Source organism: Salvelinus sp. IW2-2015, linkage group LG28 (genome assembly GCF_002910315.2).
Source record: "Salvelinus sp. IW2-2015 linkage group LG28, ASM291031v2, whole genome shotgun sequence".
Classification (NCBI taxonomy): Eukaryota; Metazoa; Chordata; class Actinopteri; order Salmoniformes; family Salmonidae; genus Salvelinus; species Salvelinus sp. IW2-2015.
Window position 1 is genome coordinate 30889691 of NC_036868.1, and position 22500 is coordinate 30912190.

Below are 22500 nucleotides of genomic sequence, written 5' to 3' on the forward strand. Positions count from 1 at the left end.
ATGTTAGCACGGTTGAAAACTTTTGTTCTGATTAAAGAAGCAATAAAACTGGCCTTCTTTAGACTAGTTGAGTATCTGGAGCATCAGCATTTGTGGGTTTGATTACAGGCTCAAAATGGCCAGAAACAAAGGACTTTCATCTGAAACCCATCAGTCTATTCTTGTTCTGAGAAATGAAGGCTATTCCATGGTAGAAAGTGCCAAGAAACTGAAMATCTCTTACAACGCGGTGTACTACTCCCTTCACAGAACAGCGCAAACTGTCTCTAACCAGAATAGAAAGAGGAGTGGGAGGCCCCGGTGCACAACTGAGCAAGAGGACAAGCACATTAGCGTGTCTAGTTTGCGAAACAGACGCCTCACAAGTCCTCGACTGGCAGCTTCATTAAACAGTACCTGCCAAACACCAGTCTCGACGTCAACAGTGAAGAGGCAACTCCGGGATGCTGGCCTTCAAGGGAGAGTTCCTCTGTCCAGTGTCTGTGTTCTTTTGCCCATCTTAATCTTTTCTTTTTATTTGCCAGTCTGAGATATGGCCTTTATTTTGCTACTCTGCCTAGAAGGCAGGAGATGCCTCTTCAATGTTGAAAAATGTGCTTTTCTTTCAAAAACAAAGACATTTCTAAGTGACCCCAAACTTTTGAACAGTAGTGTATATATATATTTTTTTACCGCAATTTCATGGTATCCAATTGGTAGTTGCAATCTTGTTTCATTGCTGCAATTCCCGTACAGACTCTGGAGAGGCAAAGATCAAGAGCCATGCATCCTCTGAAACACAACTGCTTCTTGACACAATGCCTGCTTAACCAGGCCCACCAATGTGTTGGAAGAAACACCGTACACCTGGTGACCGTGTAAGTCTGCAATGCCTACCACAGGAGTTGCTAGAGTGCGATGGGACAAGGACATCCCTGCTGGCCAAACCCTCCCCTAACCCAGATGACGCTGGTCCAATTGTGCACCGCCCCATGGGTGGTGGACTCTAACCAGGATCTCTGGTGGCACAGCTTCAACTTTGAGGCAGTGCGTAAGACCACTTCGCCACTCGGGAGGCCTTAGCTATATAATTTTTAATAAGGTAATCTTTGCGAACTAACAACGACAATAATAAAATGAATAGGGCCCCCATTGATTTTGTTATTATATTTGAGTCACTCAGATGGAATAAGAACACTGCATAAGCCATGGCTAAATGTGTACAACTGTAGGAAATGTGCTTTAAATCAGTAAGTCTTCGCTCAGCCCCAACGGAAAATATGTAGAAGTTCAGGAAATTTACTTCAATACCATTTTTTTTCTCTCTCTCTCAGGCCCATGACAAAATATGTAGAATTGCAGGAAACTAGCTTTAAAAATGTGCACATTTCTGTCTTCCCAAATTTGGCCTGTGGGGCCAAGAGGAGGGCCTCTAAAATGACCACACCGTTGGCCTCGCCAACTACCAAGCCACTGCTGAGATAAATCCTTGGGGAGACACTGTACACACATACACATTCCCTCATAATGGAGCTCTGTGTGCCTCGGCACAATGCTGCTGTTCACTCCATTTAGTGGCTATTGGGTAGTCAACAGCTCGAGGCTCATTCCCAACAGGCAGCGCACAGACTAGAGTCTGATGTAGAGACACGCCACAAATGCCAAGTTCACTGAATATCTGTGGTGAATATCTTCTGTGGCATCTCCTCGTTGTCGTCTCCCGTTCAGTGTTTTTCTTGTTTTGGCCTCATTAATGTGACCGGAATATGTTTTTCGTATAAACGTCTTACATAATGTTCTACAATGCAATATAAATGCCCTCCAACCTCCCAACCCTCCCTCCATGCTCTGATATCACTAACTATGTCCACCCTAAAACATGCACCGTAACTGTCACCAACCCCCAACACCTGTGTGTTTTAATGGTGTGGTCAYTCTCCCCAAGACGTGAGTGAATGACCTACAGTACAGTGTTGTTTCGTAAAGGTTTTGATATGGGTCACTGTGTTATGCCTATGGTTCCGGGGGTCCCTGTACGCTACAGACAGACCGTCTCTCCCCTGTGTTTCGGGAACCCCTGTGACGTCCCCTCTCTCCCTCTCAGTCTCGGGAGCAGTCTGATGATGAGCAGTCAGAGGACTCTGTGAAGTTCAGACGGCTCCACAAGCTGGTCAACTCTACCCGCCGCGTCAAGAAGAAACTCATCAAGGTGGAAGAGGGGAAGAGACCCATCTCCGAAGGTACAGCCCGTGTCCGTACTAACCCAAACAGTGTACTGTATACTGTGTATTTAGAATGCCGTTACACTGTTACTATGTGAATGGGTCAGAACTGGTTTTGCTCTATTGGACATTGCTCTCTCTAATGGATAATTGGTTTGATGTTTTTCTCCTCCCTGTAGATTCTTTGAGACTGGAGGTGTCTTCTACCTGTGAGGACAACGCAGCCCTGTACACAGGGGTCCTGAAGAAGTCCAACCTGCCCCAGGATGCTTCCCTGTCCTCCCTGACCCAGGACCAGCTCTCTCTGGACGGGGACACAGACAGCCTGACCACCTCCCCTTCCTCCAGCAGCCTGGAGACCACCTGGTCCGGACACAAGCTGGTCAAGACCTTTTCTAAGTCCAGCAGCACCCACGGCCTCATCCGACCCCCCAGGAGAGTCCCTGCTGGGTCTGGGCGTCTGGGGGCCGTCGGGGTGGAAGGTAGTGGATCCTCCTTCTCGGAGCTGGACGGCTYTGGAGCCGAGGAAGAAGAGAAGGTGTCGTGCTCCATGACGGAGGGCGAGATGAGGAAAGCCATGACCTCTCTCTCCCACGGGGTAAGTAACGACACACTCTATGGCTTCTACGGCCTCACCCGGCCACGCCCCAGACCACACCCCCAGCCCCGCCTCCTTGTTGCCCTCGACAACGTCTCCCAGAGTAGCCCCAAACCCACCCGTCACCATGCCAACTGGCTCAGGAAGCCCGACCCCAATTACGCCTACTCCACCAAACACCTGCTCTACCAGCGCTCCCGGAACTATGCCAAACCCCCTGGGGCGCCCCCCTCCTGTTCCTCCCCCTCGCCTCCTGCCCGCTGTGACCTGGCCAAGGCTAAGAGTGGTACGCTGGGTGGAGGGGGGTGTGGGGGCTGGGCGTTCCCCCCACGCAGGCTCCGCGGCCGGGCGGCAGTGAGCGAGCTGAACATCACATACGTGGTAGAGCGCAGCCTCTACGGCCACCTCAACTGGGCCCAGCTGGTCCGACCCGTCACCCTCAGCCGCGCAGAGCACCGCTGCCTATTGGAGGAGGACAGGGAGGCGGACAGGAAGTGGGCGGCCAGCGTTGACCGCTGCACCAAGCGCGTGCTCTTACGCATCCAGCAGAAGTCTGTGAGTTCTACCGTACAGTGGGGTGGGGATGGGCTACACGCCACCCCCACCTGGCCAGGAGGACCAAGGCTAGCTTCAAGGCTGCACAATAACCCTCCGTTTTAGATACAGCCACAGGGCTGATAATGTTCCTGTCTCCTCTACTTTAARCCACATGGAGCTTGAATATTTAGTAAGGTTAGTTTAACAGAGACCTCCATAGAGAACCAGAACATTCCACAACCTTTAGATACGAAAGCCCTTGGGATTGTAGTTCATTTTCATGTGATAAGAAATAGTCATGGGATGTGCCCGTTCTGACTCAGGACGTGAACAGTGGGTACCAGTGTAACAGTAGAGGTAACTGCCGTTTAGAAATGTCACCCAGCCCAAACCCTAGGGAGTCTCCTGAGTCAGAGTGGAACAGGCAGAGACACAGCTTTGATAGGTCACTGCTCAGGAGCTGACAGACACACACACACACACATTCTCTTTCCTCTCTTCTTTTTAACTTTCTCCCCTCCCTTGTTTCTCTTCCTTTGTATCTCTGTACTCAGTAGAAGGGGGACAAAGTATATATTTTCCGGCTCAGTGAGAAATAAAAGGGAGAAAGAGAAATCTGGGACAGTGACAGTGGCCATAAGCCCAGCTAAATGATCAGGGCTGGCAAGGCCAAACACGCCTCCACACATCATTGAGAGAGGTGGTGTGATAAGGTGTAGTCAGTGTGAGAAAGTTCAATCCCAAGTCAATAACAAAACTAGCATGGACGTTTTTAGTGTTGACGGTAGGAGTCCTACTGAAAGAGTATTTAGATCGACACAGGGGAAGCTTAACAGAGCTATTCTGCAGCCTTGAAGAAGCCCGAATCCTTGCTGTCACTTGTCAATCATTGGACGTGGTTCTTCATCCATAGATGCATGGCCATTCCATTCAATATATCCAACAACATCACCTCATCTCCAGTCTTCTTTTTGGACGCCTTCTCAATCGCTTCTCTTCACAAAGCTATGGATTCCTGTGAAGTCCAGAGAGTGGAACTGCGGACATGGACACGATAGAAAGCAAATGGTCTCAAAGCTAATTCAGTGATAAGATGGCCAATCTCTCTCCTCAACGGTAACTCCCTGCTACCCTCATGACTGGTCCTATTGAAACGCTCCCTGTCAAATGGAGAGATATGATAGATAGGCAAAGCCCCTTACATATCCCTCAGTCGGATACACTATACTCTCTGTGAGAACGTACTTACCTCAACCTCCCCTCTCTATAACCTAATCCAGTGTAAAAGTATTCATATCTCTATACAATGTGTGTGTTTCCAGAGACTTAATCCAGTAACCGTCCTTTCGTAATTAAACACAAGGGAAAGGTTGGGTTGGGCCATAGTCTATACGCTCTATATGACATTCATAAAGCACAATGGAATAATTCAGCGTGACCACATCTAACCAAATGATTTCATTTAATTTCACTCTATGCTTMCTCCCCATGGCTTTAGATTTAAAGTAACATACACTTGCAGAATAACAGTGACTCCAAAATCCCCATGCGGATGATCTAACACAGATGGTCACCCAATTAACTAACGAATATAATAACGATAAATATATATATGAGTTTCACGTCTGTTGCCTGTCCCATATGAGGTCATACCATCACATACATATATAGACGGCTGGAAAGGCTCACTCAGCAAGACCATATATAACATACAGCCATGAATCAACCTGCTGCCATTGTGACTCCGCCAAGCATGAATCATTGTGATTTGACTCTTACTGGGCACGAATGGGAGTTGATGTCATTTGAATAGATTCTAATTGATTCTAACTCCCACTCTCTTCACTCTCGCTCTAAATATTTATTCCCCCTCTCCTCTCTCTCTCTCTCTCTCTCTCTCTCTCTCTCTCTCTCTCTCTCTCTCACAGAGGACGTGTAGTTTCGGAGGGTTTGACCTGTCCAACAGTCGCTCCATGTGCGGTCAGCGCAGGCTCAGAGCCCAATGTAAGTGCTAACAGATACTGATGACTCAGGGCTGAGGGGCGCAATGCTTAGAGAAGGGAACTCAAACACTGAATGAACTATTTTGTTATTTCTCTCTCTTTCTCTCCTCCTTTTTTTCCGTGTCTCTGTGTTTCGCTCGCTCTCCCTCCCTCTATCTCTCAGAGTAAGTATCCAGGAGGCCTATATACCGGGAGGTAGTCAAAGTCTCCCGCGACGTCTCGTATCTCTCTGGGGAAGAAGCGTCAAGTCTGTCAAAGAGACCATGAGGAAAAACGCATGTCCAAGAAGTACAGGCAGCTCACTTCTGAAACAGGTACCACACCACACACACACACACACACACACACACACACACAACACACAACAACACACACACACACACACACACACACACACACACAACACCACACACACTAATATCCCCAACTTTCAAAGGCTTGTTCGAGATCCTTTGTTATTCATAATCATTCTGGCTTTACATATGTTGTGTGGGCGTGGTTGTGTGTTACTTGTTACAAACTAAATACCCAGCCTCTCTCACCACAACAGAACACACGACACACACACAACACAACACACCACAGCTGGGACTATCTTGAGCTGTCCACATTCTGTCTCAGTCTCTTCAGGCCCGGAAGGACTCGGGGTGTAGGGTCGGGGTGTGTATGGAAAGTGGCTGAGCTCATCCAGGGAGACAAGCCTCACGCATTTGCCAGGCCAGCGCTCTGAGGACAAGGGGCCTTTGGCTCTGGGACTGTGTGTGCGTGTGCAATGCGCAATGTGTATGTGTGTTGTGGTCATTCGTATTCATATGAGCATTCACATTCAAACAATGGACAACTACAAGTATTTGTTTTTGGCCTGGTATCCAGGCTATCAGAGGGTACAGTACTGTCAAAGCCTTAGGGAGTGCCACATCCTTACACCGCGCACTGCAAACAGTTCCTCCAGAGGATGAATAGCAAGACAGTTGGAACGTCCATGCAGTGACCCAGAAAATAGGTTAATTAGTTATGAATATTTTGTGGGGAAAGAGCAGCAGGAGGACTAAATGACCCTCAAACTTTACCTCCGAAGATATATTTACATGCCACGCTTGCCAATCTAGTGGCTGTTGATGGAATTACCCTTCAGTATAGCTGCTTGTCATGTGTATGATACTGTGAGCGTACCTATCACTGATACAGGCATCTTGTCTCTGTCTCTTAAATCTCTCCAATCTCGATCTCTCTCTCTCTCTCTACCCTCTCCTCTTCGGCTTCTACCTTTCGCCCAACCTCCCCATTACCATACTCGCCTTCATCTGTACCATTCCGTCCCCCTCTCTTCGACCTCCCTCCCTCCAGTCGAGCCCAGAATGGTGCTCCCAGCTCCCCCAGTCCCCCCAGCCAGACACAGATTCTCTGGAGAAACCAAACTTCAAGGGCTGGAGGAATCAGTGGAGAGCCTCCGAGCTCCCTCAGCGGGACAGAGCTCCATGAGTTAAGTATTGGGTGTGGGGTGTGTGTGTATGTGTGTGGATGAGCACAATGTGTGTGTGTGTGTGTGTGTGTGTGTGTGTGTGTGTGCATTTGTGTGTGAGAAAGACTCTAAGTGCACAAACACAAACACACTCTAAGTGCACGACACAATGGGGCACTGTCATCACATCTCCCGGGCAACATTCACTCAATCTTCTTATCTACACAGATAATCCCGAAGTGATTTAATCCATAAATACCCTTTATCAAGCCTGCCGTGTCAGTTAGAATACATTACATCATCATTGTTATGAGCTTGTCTCCTATCATTCCAGCTCTCTCACGGTCACACCCATTCCCATTGGAGGGTTTAGAGATGTCATGTGAGATCATGTGGTCCTATCTGATGAGAGTGTCTTCTCACGTTAGTGACTGATCATGATCTGAGCACGGCATGTGTTCAGACAGAGCACCAACATCTCTTCTATCTGTCTCTCATGTGTTGATGTTAGAGTTAGACTGAGGGCTGTGAAGGCTGGGTTGATGTTTGTCGAACATATATACATACCAGTCAAACGTTTGGACACACCTAGTCATTCAAGGTTTTTTCTTTATTTTTTACTATTTCCTACATRGMAGAATAATAGTGAAGACATCAAAACTATGAAATAACACATATGGAATCATGTAATTACCAAAAAAGTGTTAAACAAATCAAAATATATTTTATATTTTTTAGATTCTTCAAAGTAGCCACCCTTTGCCTTGTTGACAGCTTTGCACACTCTTGGCATTCTCTCAACCAGCTTCATGTGGTAGTCACCTGGAATGCATTTCAATTAACAGGTGTGCCTTCTTAAAAGTGAATTGTGGAATTTCTTTCCTTCTTAATGCGTTTGAGACAATCAGTTGAGTTGTGACAAGGTAGGGGTGGTATACAGAAGATAGCCCTATTTGGTAAAAGACCAAGTCCATATTATGGCATGAACAGCTCAAATAAGCAAAGCAAAATGACAGTCCATCATTACTTTAAGTCATGAAGGTCAGCCAATGCTCAACATTTGAAGAACTTTTAAAGTTTCTTCAAGTGCAGTTGCAAAAACCATCAAGCGCTATGATGAAACTGGCTCTCATGAGGACCGCCACATGAAAGGAATACCCAGAGTTACCTCTGCTGCAGAGGATAATTTCATTAGAGTTACCAGCCTCAGAAATTGCAGCCCAAATAAATGCTTCACAGAGTTCAAGTAACAGACACATCTCAACATCAACTGTTCAAAGGAGACTGCATGAATCAGGCCTTCATGGTCGAATTGCTGCAAAGAAACCACTACTAAAGGACACCAATAATAAGAGAAGACTTGTTTGGGCCAAGAAACACGAGCAGTGGTTATGAGACCAGTGGAAATCTGTCCTTTGGTCTGATGAGTCCATATTTGAGATTTTATGTTCCAACCGCCGTGTCTTTGTGGGACGCAGAGTAGGTGAACGGATGATCTCCACATGTGTGGTTGCCACCGTGAAGCATGGAGGAGAAGGTGCGCTGGTGTGGGGGTGCTTTGCTGGTGACACTGTCAGTGATTTACAGTTGAAGTCGGAAGTTTACATACACTTCGGTTGGAGTCATTAAAACTCGTTTTTCAACCACTCCACACATTTCTTGTGAACAAACTATAGTTTTGGCAAGTCGGTTAGGACATCTACTTTGTGCAGTACACAAGTAATTTTTCCAACAATTGTTTACAGACAGATTATTTCACTGTATCACAATTCCAGTGGGTCAGAAGTTTACATACACTAAGTTGACTGTGCCTTTAAACAGCTTGGAACATTCCACAAAATAGTGTCATGGCTTTAGAAGCTTCTGATAGGCTAATTGACATAATTTGAGTCAATTGGGGGTGTACCTGTGGATGTATTTCAAGGACTACCTTCAAACTCAGTGCCTCTTTTGCTTGACGTCATGGGAAAATCAGCCAAGTACCAGATTTTTTTTTCGTAGGCCTCCACAATTCTGGTACATCCTTGGGAGCAATTTCCAAATGCTTGAAGGTACCACGTTCATCTGTACAAACAATAGTACGCAAGTATAAACACCATGGGACCACGCAGCCGTCATACCGCTCAGGAAAGAGACACGTTCTGTCTCCTAGAGATGAGTGTACTTTGGTGCGAAAAATGTAAATCAATCCTAGAACAACAGAAAAGGACCTTGTGGAGATGCTGGAGGAAAAAGGTAAAATATTATCTATATCCACAGTCAAACGAGTCCTATATCGACATTAACCTGAAAGGCCCTCCGCAAGGAAGAAGCCACTCCACAACCACCCGACCTCAACCCAATTGAGATGGTTTGGGATGAGTTGGACCGCAGAGTGAAGGAAAAGCAGCCAACAAGTGCTCAGCATATGTGGGAACTCCATCAAGACTGTTGTTAAAGCATTCCTCATGAAGTTGGTTGAGAGAATGCCAAGAGTGTGCAAAGCTTCAACAAGGCAATGTGTGGCTACTTTGAAGAATTTAAAATATATTTTGATTTATTTTAACACTTTTTTGGTTACTACATGATTCCATATGTGTTATTTCATAGTGTTGATGTCTTCACTATTATTCTACAATGTAGAAAATAGTAAAAATAAAGAAAAACCCTTGAATGAGTAGMTGTGTCCAAACTTTTGACTGGAACTGTATATATGTTTTAGTGTCACATAAACCAGACAGYTGCAGTGAAATGTGTTGTACGGCGCCCCTAGAGCAAATTAGGGCTAAGTGCCTTATTCAAGGACATCGATATATRTTTCACCTAGTCGGCCCGGGATTTTGCACCAGCGACCTTTTGGTTACTGTCCCAACTCTCTAACCGCTAGGCTACCTGCCACCCTCATGTGAGTTTGATAGTGAGAGAGAGTCTGTCCCTTGTTGACTGGTATTGGCCTGGGCCCATAAGGTCAGAGGGTCTAAGACACATGCTAGTGATTAGATAGGACGGCTTTGCTCTCTGGTTCCCACACTTACCATCACAAGTCAGATATACACAGAGACGTCTATGGGGAGACAGCATCGCGCTGTATASCCACTGGTTTCAAGTGATGCGTTTTGGCTGTTCATTTTCAATTATAAAGCTGTTATTAATCYGTATTCACACACTCACTCAGGCTTTGTACGAATAGAAGTACATTTTATCCAACTCTCTCGTTTAAAATAAATAGAAGCTTAGTTAGTTGCAATACACTCTCAAATGACATGAGTATTGAATCGCTCTACAGTATGTGGAGGATATGATATGTGTGTGTCTGTGTGTTCCAGGTGGTCAGACYGTCAGCACCACAGACTCGTCAGCCAGTAACAGAGAGAGTGTCAAGTCTGAGGATGGAGACGACGAGGAGCCTCCCTACAGAGGGCCCTTCTGTGGCAGAGCACGAGTACACGCTGACTTCACCCCTAGCCCCTACGATTCAGATTCCCTCAAACTAAAGGCAAGTCACACACACAGTCTTACGCACTAATGATTCGTCTAGATCGCGTGTGTGGCTTTAGATTTGTGCTAAACATATCCTGTATATGGTGTGTTCCAGAGAGGGGATGTGATTGACATCATCAGTAAGCCCCCCATGGGGACGTGGATGGGCCTGCTCAARAACAAGGTGGGCACCTTTAAGTTCATCTACGTGGACGTGCTGAGTGAGGAGGAGGAGAAGCCCAAGAGACCCGTCAGAAGGAAGAGGAAGGGCAGACCTCCCAAACCCACCTCTGTAGAGGAGCTGCTCGAACGCATCAACCTCAAGGTGCGCACACTGGACACACACATCTTTGCACATGCCAGGCGAGCACACGCACTCTCAACTCTCCCTCGCGCACACACACACACACAACTCCATACAAATCTCACACACCAATGCTAAGATTTTCTGGACAAGGTAACAGTAGCCCTACAACTTCCCTACTACAGTCCGGTTCATATCCCAGCCATCTAGAAACCAGCCAGCCTAGCTCAGCCTCCTCAGGGAGAGAGCACTGTAGGTGGGTTGTTTCTGGGTAAGCCCAGCCTGATGGAGCGCTGACTAAACAGATTACAGACCAGGCTATGTCCAAGGGCTCTCTACTCAAGGGCATAAGTAACATAATGGTGCATTATCATTGCCTGGGCAGAGCGAAACTATATTACAGGCTTCGAGACCTCCCATACGTTCGACTATACAGTACATGTGCATCAAGGTGCGCATGTCATCTCTTTCATCACATACGTAGTTGTGACTTAGGGAGAGCAGACTAAACAAACGTTCCCCTAACCCCGCCATTAAATGTGGACCATGTAAAGACATTATACCGAGACTGTGTTACACCTTGTTCTGGGTCTGTTTCAAGTCACTCTCAGGATAAATTATTGTTTTTGTCAAGGATTTATTTGAAAGAAGTACTAGGGCAAATTCGGGATTTCTCAGTCCAGATCTGGTTAGCATTAGGGAGTTCAGTTCGGATATTTACTCCATAAGTTCTACGTAAGATAGACCGCGTTCTTCTCAGGGCGTTCCTAAAAACACAATGACAAAGTGGAGTTTGCGTCGAAGCAGGCATCTAGTCCATCTTGGAGCAAACGTGTTTTGGCCCCCAAATATGTTAGGTCACATAAAAGACTAAGATCATATGAGAAGGTTCTTGTGGCTGTGTAGAGTAGTGGTATTTGGTTTGGTCTCATCCTTATTTCTACTTATCCTAGCAGAAATAGAGCTAAACTTCACTGTTATGCTAAGGATGGAAGTCTCCATGGTTGCAGTGGTGACATGCAGTCTGTGTGTATTGTACCCTTTTAGATGCYTGGGTTGGACAACACTTTAGACTGAACCAGTTTCCACAATCTCCATGTTGAAAGTGGAAACCAATTATGATGGGTTGAAATGTTGATGTTAGCTGTGCCTATTCCAACAAACAGAGGGGTGTACTGTGATATTTTGAGACTGTGATTCCTGGTGTCCTCCCACTAAGAGATAGCACCACAGGGTGTAATGGCTAGCTTTGTGTTCCTGTTCAATTGTGTGTGTATTCTCCTTGTCGCCTGTGGTGGGAAGGTGTGGTAGATAATCTCCTTCACCTCATCACTCTGTTTCCCACCCTTCCCAACTCTTCCCTCATTGATCCATTTTTTAGCTCATAGCTTGTTTTTGCAAGAGGAAAAATGCCCTTTGTTTCTTTAACTATTGGTCCTATGCCAGTTTAGCAGATAACTTATTATAAAACATTTTTTTAACAAGGTAGGCTAGTTGAGAACAAGTTCTCATTTACAACTGCGACCTGGCCAAGATAAAGCAAAGCAGTTTGACACATACAACAACACAGAGTTACACATGGAGTAAAACAAACATACAGTCAATAATACAGTAGGAAAAAAGTATATATACAGTGAGTGCAAATGAGGTAAGATAAGGGAGGTAAGGCAATAAATAGGCCATGGTGGCGAAGTAATTACAATATAGCAATTAAACACTGGAATGGTAGATGTGCAGAAGATGAGTGTGCAAGGAGAGATACTGGGGTGCAAAGGAGCAAGATAAATAAATAAATACAGTATGGCGATGAGGTAGTTGGATGGGCTATTTACAGATGTGCTATGTACAGGTGCTGTGAGCTGCTCTGACAGCTGGTGCTTAAAAGCTAGTGAGGGAGATATGAGTCTCCAGCTTCAGTGATTTTTGCAGTTCGTTCCAGTCACTGGCAGCAGGGAACTGGAAGGATACATGTGTATGACGATCTGATCTGCAATCTGTTCTCTCTTCTCCAGGAGCACATGCCTACCTTCTTGTTTAACGGCTATGAGGACCTGGACACCTTCAAGCTGCTGGAGGGGGAGGATCTAGATGAGCTCAACATCAGAGACCCTCAACACAGAGCTGTGTTGCTCACCGCCGTGGAGCTACTGCAGGAGTATGACAGTGAGTACACACACACACACACACAACCTCACGTGCGCACACACACACTCACTGCGATACTACATCGTTCTGTATGTTTCTGGATGTCTGACTATATTGTCTCTGTGTCGTGTGTGTCTTATAGGCAGCAGTGAACCGGAGCGTAGCGGCCTGTCAGGCTCTCAGGAGAAGCTGCTGTCAGAGGGCCACGGCCTGGTGGGCGACTCGCCACGTGACTCTGGCTGCTACGAAAGCAATGAGAACCTGGAGAATGGTAATGAGTAGCCTAGCCTCTCGCTAATGGGATTAGCCTGGCATTAGCTTGGCGTTAGCCTAGCCTGAGCCTAGCGCTACAGTGACTGTGATTCCTCCTCCACTCTGGGCCAACTCCTCTTCCTCTTCCTCCTCCTCTGCCATGCTTCAGCATTGTCACCTGAACCGCCCGTCATCGCACTCCATTGGACCGAGGCCAGCCAATCAAACCTCTCCGCTCTCTATCCGTTATGTCTGTCTCCTAGCTCCACCCACACCCCCACCCCACTTACCTCCGCCCCACCTAGCTGCGTAGTGTCATAGTAAGGGGAGAGATGCACTCCCCCCCTCTCTCTTTCTTTCTCTCTCTTTTTCTCTTTGTCACTCCACTCTTTCCACTGCCATCTCCATCTTCAGGCTCTCTCTGCCTTCACTGCAGAAGCCCTATCCTACGGGACAAGGACCTAACCCCCAAGCCCAGATCGCTAGTTTACCCTACAATGGGGCCCTATGCATAAAGGGAACAACACCCCACATCTCAAATGCACAGAACTGCTCTGTCCAACTCGAGCCTAGTGCCCATGTTGCTCTAATCTCACAATGGACAGCGTACCCCTCCTCTTACTCCTCCTCTTTCGTCTCAGGAGGTTGAGTGGTTGCTGGGAGACCAAACCAATCATGACGCCATGAGGGAGTATTTCTTTTGAGAGCTATTACTGTAGAAACTAAGACCTTGTAAATAACTAAGCTTGTAAAGTCACTGCCCAATTATTTGCTGTGTTATGGCTCTGTATCCATTCTCCCAATCCCGGCTCATTCTCTCTTCTCCATGCCATTTCAAGTCACTTGAAAACATTTCTGTAACTTATCTTGTGCTTTGTTTCATAGTGACAATGTCGCACAAAGATCGTACGTGCCTAAACGACCCCKAAAAATATTGGATAGAAATATTTTTTAATGATAGTGGATATATAAAAAAGCAGACATATTATTATCTGATTATGGAAGTGTATTTCAGATGTATATTTGTGAGAACATTTTGTGTGTAGTTAAGACTACTCAAACTCCCCTTTAAAAAGACAGTGTGCGCACTGCATCGCAATGCTTGAGGCTTCACTACAGCCCCAGGTTTGATCCCAGGCTGTGTCACAGCCGGCCGTGACTGAGAAACCCATGAGGCGGCGCACATTTGGCCCAGTGTTGTCAGGGTTAGGGGAGGGTTTGGCCTGCCGGGATTTCCTTGTCCCATCGCGCTCTAGCGACTCCTTGTGGCGGGCCGGGCACCTGCAAGCTGGCTTTGGTCGCCAGTTGTACGGAGTTACCTCCGATACATTGGTGCGGCTGGCTTCCGGATTAAGCGAGCAGTGTCAAGAAGCAGTGCAGGGTCGTGTTTCAGAGGACGCATGGCTCTRGGTCTTCGCCTCTCCCGAGTCTGTATGGGAGTTGCAGCGATGGGACAAGACTGTAACTACCAATTGGATGTCACGAAATTAGGAAGAAAAAAGTACAAAAATTCAAACATGACTGTGCTTTGCTTTCCCCCTACTGTTAAATTCTGTGTTTTAGCTTCAATCATAGCTTAAATAATTGACGTCCCACCGGGCACAGACTTTATTTCAACATGTCATTTTGAGTTGTCAAATAAAGTGAATTCAACGTGAAATCAACAAAAAATGTCACCATGTATTGGATGTAGGTTAAAAGTTAGGGGGTAAAAAAACAAATTCCCCCACTTTGATTACTTTTTGCAAATCCAATCAGTTTTCCACATTTATTCAAGTCATTACATTGAATTTCTTTGTTGAAATAACTTGGAAACAACATTGATTCAACCAGTTTTTGCCCAGTGGGTTCTCTCTCTATGATTGCTCTCTGTTCTGTTCTATGTGTGTGTGTCGTAACGGATCTGAAAGATGTGCAATCTGCCACAGTAGAGATTTGAGTTGTGGAATAAACCACTTCTGTGATGGAAGTTACTCCGACCTGCTTGCTTTATTTCATGTCTCTTCCTTCTTTCTTTGTGTCTCACATTTCTCCATCTCAGTCGTTAACACTCTCCATTAGCTGCATAACATTTCAGTGTACATTCTGCATTTTAATAAATGTATTTTACTTTGTCTCTATACGGTCACCCTGCCAAACCAATCTGCACTATTCTGCTTCATACGTTCTCTACTACAGCCATAACTCTCTCAACCATCCTCCTACGTACAGTACCAGTCAAAAGCTTGGACACACCTACTCATTTCAGGGTTTTTCTTTATTTTTTACTGTTTTCTGCACTGTAGAATAATAGTGTAGACATCAAAACTATGAAATAACACATATGGAATCATGCAGTAACCAAAAAAAAGTGTTAAACAAATCAAAATATATTTTATATTTGAGATTCTTCAAAGCAACAACCCTTTGCCTTGTTGACAGCTTTGCACACTCTTGGCATTCTCTCAACCAGCTTCATGAGGTAGTCACTTGGAATGTATTTCAATTAACAAGTGTGCCTTGTTAAAAGTTAATTTGTGGAATTTCTTCCCTTCTTAATGCGTTTGAGCTAATCAGTTGTGTTGTGACAAGGTAGGGGTGGTATACAGAAGATAGCCCCAAGTCCATATTATGGCAAGAACAACTCAAATAAGCAAAGAGAAACGACAGTCCATCCTTACTTTAAGACATGACCATAACATTGTGGCAATAACAAGGAAATTCAAAGTGCCAAAAGTTGAACCTAAAGGAATTTCATACAAAATGTTTTCTCAGCACTGTTTTGTTGAAGATGTAAAATATCTATGTTGGTCTGAACCAGGGGTGGGTGGGCAATTCCAGTCCTCGAAGGGCCTGATTGGTGTCACAGTTTTGCCCCAGCCCCAGCTAACACACCTGCCTCCAATAATCACATAATCATTTATAACCATATCATTTATAACCTTTCTATATTGCCAATCATTTCGAGTGGAAAAACTCAGAAGTGAAATGACAACCCTTATTTAACTAGGCAATTCAGTTAAGAACAAATTCTTATTTACAATGACGGCCAAACCCAGACAATGCTGGTCCAATTGTGCGCCGCCCTATGGTACTCCCAATCACGGCCTGTTGTGATACAGCCTGGATTTGAACCAGGGTGTCTGTAGTGACAGTGGAAGGAAGCATAAAAATAGTAAAGTATCCTTTGCTGGCTCTAACAGCCACCCAATCAGTTTGCTGCCAGTTCTTAGTAAACTGATGGAGATAATTGTGTTTGACCGAATACAATGCTATTTTTCAGAGAACAAGAATTTCAACATGTGTATAGAAAAGGGCACTCAACTTGTACTGCACTGACTCAGATGACTGATGACTGGTTAAAATACATGGATAATAAGATGATAGTTGGAGCTGTATTGTTAGATTTCAGTGCAGCCTTTGATGTTATTGATCATAAATTGTTATTGAAGAAATTCACTTGATATGGCTTTACATCACCTGCCATCACATGGTTGGAGAGTTATTTATRCAATAGAACTCATAATTTAACTAGGCAAGTCAGTTAAGAACAAAWTCTTATTTACAATGGCGGTCTACCGGGGAACAGTGGGTTAACTGCTTTGTTCAGGGGCAGAACGACAGATTTTTTACTTTGTCAGCTCGAGGACTCAATCCAGCAACCTTTCGGTTACTGGCCCAATGCTCTTACCACTACGCTACCTGCAACCCTGTTCTTCAATGGAAGCTTCTCTAACATCAGATGTGTATAGTGCGGTGTCCCTCAGGGCAGTTGCCTTGGGCCATTACTCTTCTAAAAAAATTTTTTTTTTACACAAAGCTAGAATGATGATGTATGCGGATGATTCCACACCAGAGGAAGCTGGTGAGGAGAGGACGGCTCATGATAATGAATGGAATGGTGTGAACGGAATGGCATCAAACACATAGAAAACAAGGTGTTTGATGTGTTTGAGACCATTCCGTTTATTCCCCATTTTAAGTACCACCAACCACCACAGTTCCATACTTTACATGTCAGCACTCAAAGCCAGTGAGCTCACTGAAATTCTAAATAAGGTGTTACAGTCAGTATCAGAATAGGTGACTAATAATAAACTGGTCTTAAATACACCTAAAACTAAAAGCATTGTATCTCTAAGACCTAAACCTCAACTGGAGTTGTGCATAAAGGGTGTGGCCATTGAGAAAGTTGAGGAAATTAAACTCCTAGGATAATTGGATGGTCAATTATCATGGTCAAGTCATATTGACAAAGTTGTTGTGAAGCTGGAGAGGGGTATGTCTGTTATAAAAACATGTGCTGTGTGTCTGACACAAKAATCAACTACTAGTTGTTCAGTCTCTGGTCTCGTCCCATCTTAATTAGTGACCTGTAATATGATCAAGTGCAACAATCATTCCATCTATTGCATTGTAAATTGCTGTCCATTCTGCTTATAGCACTTGGGCAAGATTCACGATTATGAACATAGATATACACTGACTGTACAAAACATTAGGAACACCTGCTCTTTCCATGACAAAGACTGACCAAGTGAATCCAGGTYAAAGCTATGATCCCTTAATGATGTCACTTTTAAATCCACTTCAGTCAGTGTAGACGAAAGGGAGGAGACTGGTTGAGAAGGATTTTTAAGCCTTGAGACAATTGAGACATGGATTGTGTATATGTGCCATTTAGAGGGTGAATGGGCAAGACAAAAGATGTAAGTGCCTTTGAACGGGGTATGGTTGTAGGTGCCAGGTGCACAAGTTTGTGTGTGTCAAGAATGGTTGACAACCCAAAGGACATCCAGCCAACTTAACAGAACTGTGGGAAGCATTGGAGTCAACATGGGCCAGCATCCCTGTGGAATGATTTTGACACCTTGTAGAGTCCATGCCCTGACAAATTAAGGCTGTCCTGAGGGCAAAAGGGGGTGTTCCTAATGTTTTGTACACTCAGTGTATATTGGACATGGTCTTCAGAGCATAACTGTTACATAAGTGTGATCCACTTTGCATCCTCATCAATCAATCAAATGTATTTTWTAAATCCCTTTTTGCATCACAAAGTACTTAGACAGACACCCCAAAGAGCAAGCAATGCAAACGTAGAAGCACAGTTGCTAGGAAAACTCCCTAGAAAGGCAGGAACCTAGGAAGAAACCTAGAAAGGAACCAGGCTCCGTGGGGTGGCCAATCCTCTTCTGGCTGTGCCGGGTGGAGATTTTAAGAGTGCATGGCKAATAAGGCCAGATCATTCTTAAAGATGAATCATTCTTCACAACTGATGTACCACCATCACAAAGAATCAGCAACATTTAGATTGATTACTGAGTGTCTGTTTTTTAAGAATAGTTGTGTGTATTGGAGTGTTTGAGCATTAATTTATGTTGAAAAGCAGACATCTGACTCTTGGGTCAATACTTTTGTCTTATGCCCTGATAGGAAATCCAAAATATCTTTATTAAACAAATGATTGGAAGCTAGCCTGGGATGGTGGTTAGCTGGGCCAGATATGAAACATCTTTGGAGGGAAAATTGGCAATAACAAGCACATTGAAACCGCACATCAACTTTAAAAACATCAGACTGACTTCAATCTGCACAAATCTTTCACCACTCTCCAAATGAATAGAGATACAGATTACTGACGTGTGTGTGATATGTATGACACAAATTGTGTATCATGTAATTTCACTATTCATTATTAAATGAGACTTGAAAAATGGCATCTAGTGCTCTTTTAGACACGTCTTCATGTTGCTCTAATAAGCCATGATGGTAGGTTGGCCCCTAGCCTTCTGTTATTGTAACGTGTTTTCAGAGACGTACTATACTGACGTTCTGCATCTGAAATTGTACCACGAGTGCAGCATTGCATTTTACAAGGCTAGCGTCACTAAAAATAGCATTTTCTTGTTGTTATGCACATTAATCTGGCTAGTTGAACGTTACACAGGCTAGTTTTGCCTCAGCTACACTACTGTATGGCATACCGTACTGTGGTGTAAGTAGAATGCACAATATGACATGCGTTTATAGCATGGAGTTGGAGAAACCGTTCTGTTCTCATGCTTTCTACTGACAGATGACACAATGTCACCGTGTCCAACGGTACTCTTAAATAAGATCAACCTTCTGATCTAAGGCCATAAATAGTGGGATGGAGACTGAACCAGTTCAGTGTCTCTGCTGTAAAGCTCTGTGTGAACAGGTTGTTTCAGATTCACATGTCCCCTTCACATTCACAACTGACAGTGAGAATCAAATTGCAATGCAAACAGCACAGCACCCATAGGGATATGAAATCCATTATCCAATGTGTACAGCACACCTCAGTATCACGTTTCAGTTAGTGTTCTGTTCGCTATCTGTTTGAAGTCAAAGTCTCCGGGATATGTTCATGCAACCGGTCCCAGCTCTAGAATGAAGAGGGATATGTTGTTCACTGTGTTTCAGGCAAGAGCAGAAAGACATCTCGCTCCAACCGCTCCTCTGTGGGCCTCCAGTCCCCAGACTACCCCACCCTGCCCATGACCCAGTCCACTGAGGCCCTGCAGCAGAGCAAGATGGAGCGCACAGTCAACTTCACCAAGCACTTCTTCCTCAAGCCCACCTTGAGGGGCTTGAGCATGCTGGGGCTGAGGAAGGGCCCCCGCCGGACCCCCATGCCAGCCAGTCTCAGCTGTGAGGACCTGGACGGGCCACTGGAGGCCACCAGCCCCCAGGCCTGGAAGAGATCCCACTCCCTGGGGGACCTCCACTGGGAACAGGCCTTCGACCAGACGAAGGACCACAGCCTGGAACCTAAGCCCGCTAATGGTGGCTCCGAGTTGGGCACCACCAGCCCAGTGAAGGGCCTCCAGGCTCATGGAGATAGGGGTTCACCACCGGCTCAGAATGYGGGGATTGCTGTGAGCCCTAAAGGGCATTCTGACCTCCCCCCTGTACCCTCCCAGCTGCCCCTCAGACCACCCTGTTCCATTGCCTTGCTTCCCCAGCCCCAGAAAAGCCTGCCCAACCTGATCTCCAGCCCTCCCGAAACCCAGCTGGGGGAGAGGAGCATCTGGACTCACCCCAAAAAGCCCCCAGTGCCCCCTCCTGTTCCAATCAAGAAGTCCAAGGAGCGCTTAGCCAATGGGATGTGCCACCCCTCTCTTGTCCTCTCCTCCCCAACTCATTCCTATATCTCCACCACCACCAACTCTCATCCCCCCAGCCCTGTCATCAGCAGCCCCAGTTACAGGGCTCCAGCCCTCCCCAGTAAGGCCTCTAGTACCCCTATCTCCCCCTCTCCAGCCAGCCCTACTCCAGCCTCCCCTGCCTCCCCCACCACCCCCTCTCTAGAACCAGAGGAACCAGGCACACCCCCGGCCGTGCCCCCTCCTTGGCTGTCTGACCTGCCCGAGTCGGCCTGCCCTCAGGCTCAGATCCAGGGGGGTAATGGCAAGATGACGGTGGCCAGGAAGGTGTCCCATGTTAAGATGGCCGTCGATCTCCACACCGTGCTGGAGCAGAGACTGGAGGCCGAGGGCATTGACCTCACAGAGGAACCCTACTCAGACAAGGTCAGTTACCCCCACAACCTGCTACTATTGTTATGTACCTGCTATTACTGTGTAGAATACACACACACCCATCCACCACATCCTAAATCTCACTCTCACAACGCCAGTTTATCACAGCTGGGGGTTATACAGCACACACATGGATGTGAACATGCTTCGTTATATGTCCATTGTAGTATATTTTGTTCTCTGGAGTGCATCAAATAACACTGACAATTTCAAAACATGTATTTTGGATGGTGTCCATATTGATCGTGTCCCTGCTTACAAATATCTGTCCATTAGATATTTGTCAATCAGAAGAGAGAGAAATCTGAGTTATCTATTGGGGCATCTTGATAGATGAAAAGCTGTCTTTTAAAAAGCATATTGATGAGTTAGTTAAGAAGCTGTGTGCTTAAAAAAAATGTGCTTCTTCTATAGAAATAGAAGACGCCTCTCGCTAAATAGTAGAACGCAGATTATTCCGTTGACGTTCCAATCAGTCCTAGACTACGGCGACATCATCTACATGAACACAGCTGCCACTTCATTAAAGCCGTTCGATGCAGTTTCTCATAGCACACTGCACTATATTATGGGTAACAGTTTTAGTAGTCATCACTGCATCCTTCTACCAGAAAGTTGGTTGGTCCTCTGATGTCACGTAGGTTAATACATTGCTATGTTTTCATGTATAAACCCCTTTTACAAATAGTCCCACTGTACCTAACATGATTACTAAACATTCGACTTGMGAGCTACCACACCCAGTCTCAAGGATGGTTAACTCTGGAACTTCCTATTGTCTCTACTAAGTTAGGTAAATCAGCTATAAACTTTCTCGCACCTTATTTTGTGGATCAAAAATGTTCTTCGATTTGATGTTTTGGTGCTTCTAGGGAAATTCATAAAGCTGATTGAAGACGTTATTGTTGAGGAATGTGTTTGTTTTTTATGACCGTGTTTTTCTTTCTGCATGCATCTTGCACCTATATTTTGATGTGTGTATTTTCTGTCATTTCTGTCATTCAGGGCTCGTCTGTAAAAGAGACATTGTTCTCAGTATGACTCCCTGTTCATTTTTTATTTTTTATTTGACTAGGCAAGTCAGTTAAGAACAAATTCTTATTTACAATGACGGCCTAGGAACAGTAGCTTAACTGCCTTGTTCAGGGGCAGAACGACAGATTTGTACCTTGTCAGCTCAGGGATTCGATCTAGCACCCTAAATAAATAAAATGTGTATAATCTTACACCCGTACAAATGGAGAAAAAAAAAACTTTAATAAACGGTCCAGATTGGGCCACAAGGGATGAGGACTTGCCCACTCACTCTGTGTGTGAAAGTACATTATGTCTGTATAGGAGTCCAGTAAACGAGGTCAATAAATACATTATTGGAAGCGTTATGTTGTGTTTTGGTCTCCTGGCTGTCAAGGTCTTTGATTAGGTTACTGGACTCATACATAACCAGCCTGGATCCTGTCAAATGGTTTCCACTTCCTGCAGTGGACCATACAGAGGAGGGAGGGAGATAGGGAGAGAGAGAGGGTGAGAGGAAGAGAGAAGGGTGAGAGAAAGAGAGGGGGGTGAAGGGGGAGGAAGAGGAGAAGAAAAGAGGGTGAGAGAGAGGGTGAGAGGGAGAGAGAGGGAGGGAGGGAGGGAGGGTGAGAGAGAAGAGGAGAGAGGAGGGAGAGCGGAGAGAGAGAGGTGAGAGGGAGGAGAGAGAGAGAGAAAGCTAGACTAACAGCTAGACTATGAGAGGGGAAAATAGTGATAGTGATACAGTCTGTTAAGTTTCAGGGGCTGAAACTCAGTGAAGGCAGGTGGGTTGGGGTTATTAATTAAATACACATACACCATGCCAGAGCCCGAGTTGAACACACACACACACACACGCACACACACACACATACACCATGCCAGAGCCCGAGTTGAAACACACGCACACATACACCATGCCAGAGCTCGAGTTGAACACACACACACAACACACACACACCACCATGCCAGAGCCCGAGT

General features: G+C 45.5%; 1 pseudogene; it reads left to right on the top strand.

The window, feature by feature from the left end:
- LOC111954298 (SAM and SH3 domain-containing protein 1-like) overlaps window positions 1–22500 on the top strand; it is a 323047-nt pseudogene that overhangs the window by 287822 nt on the left and 12725 nt on the right.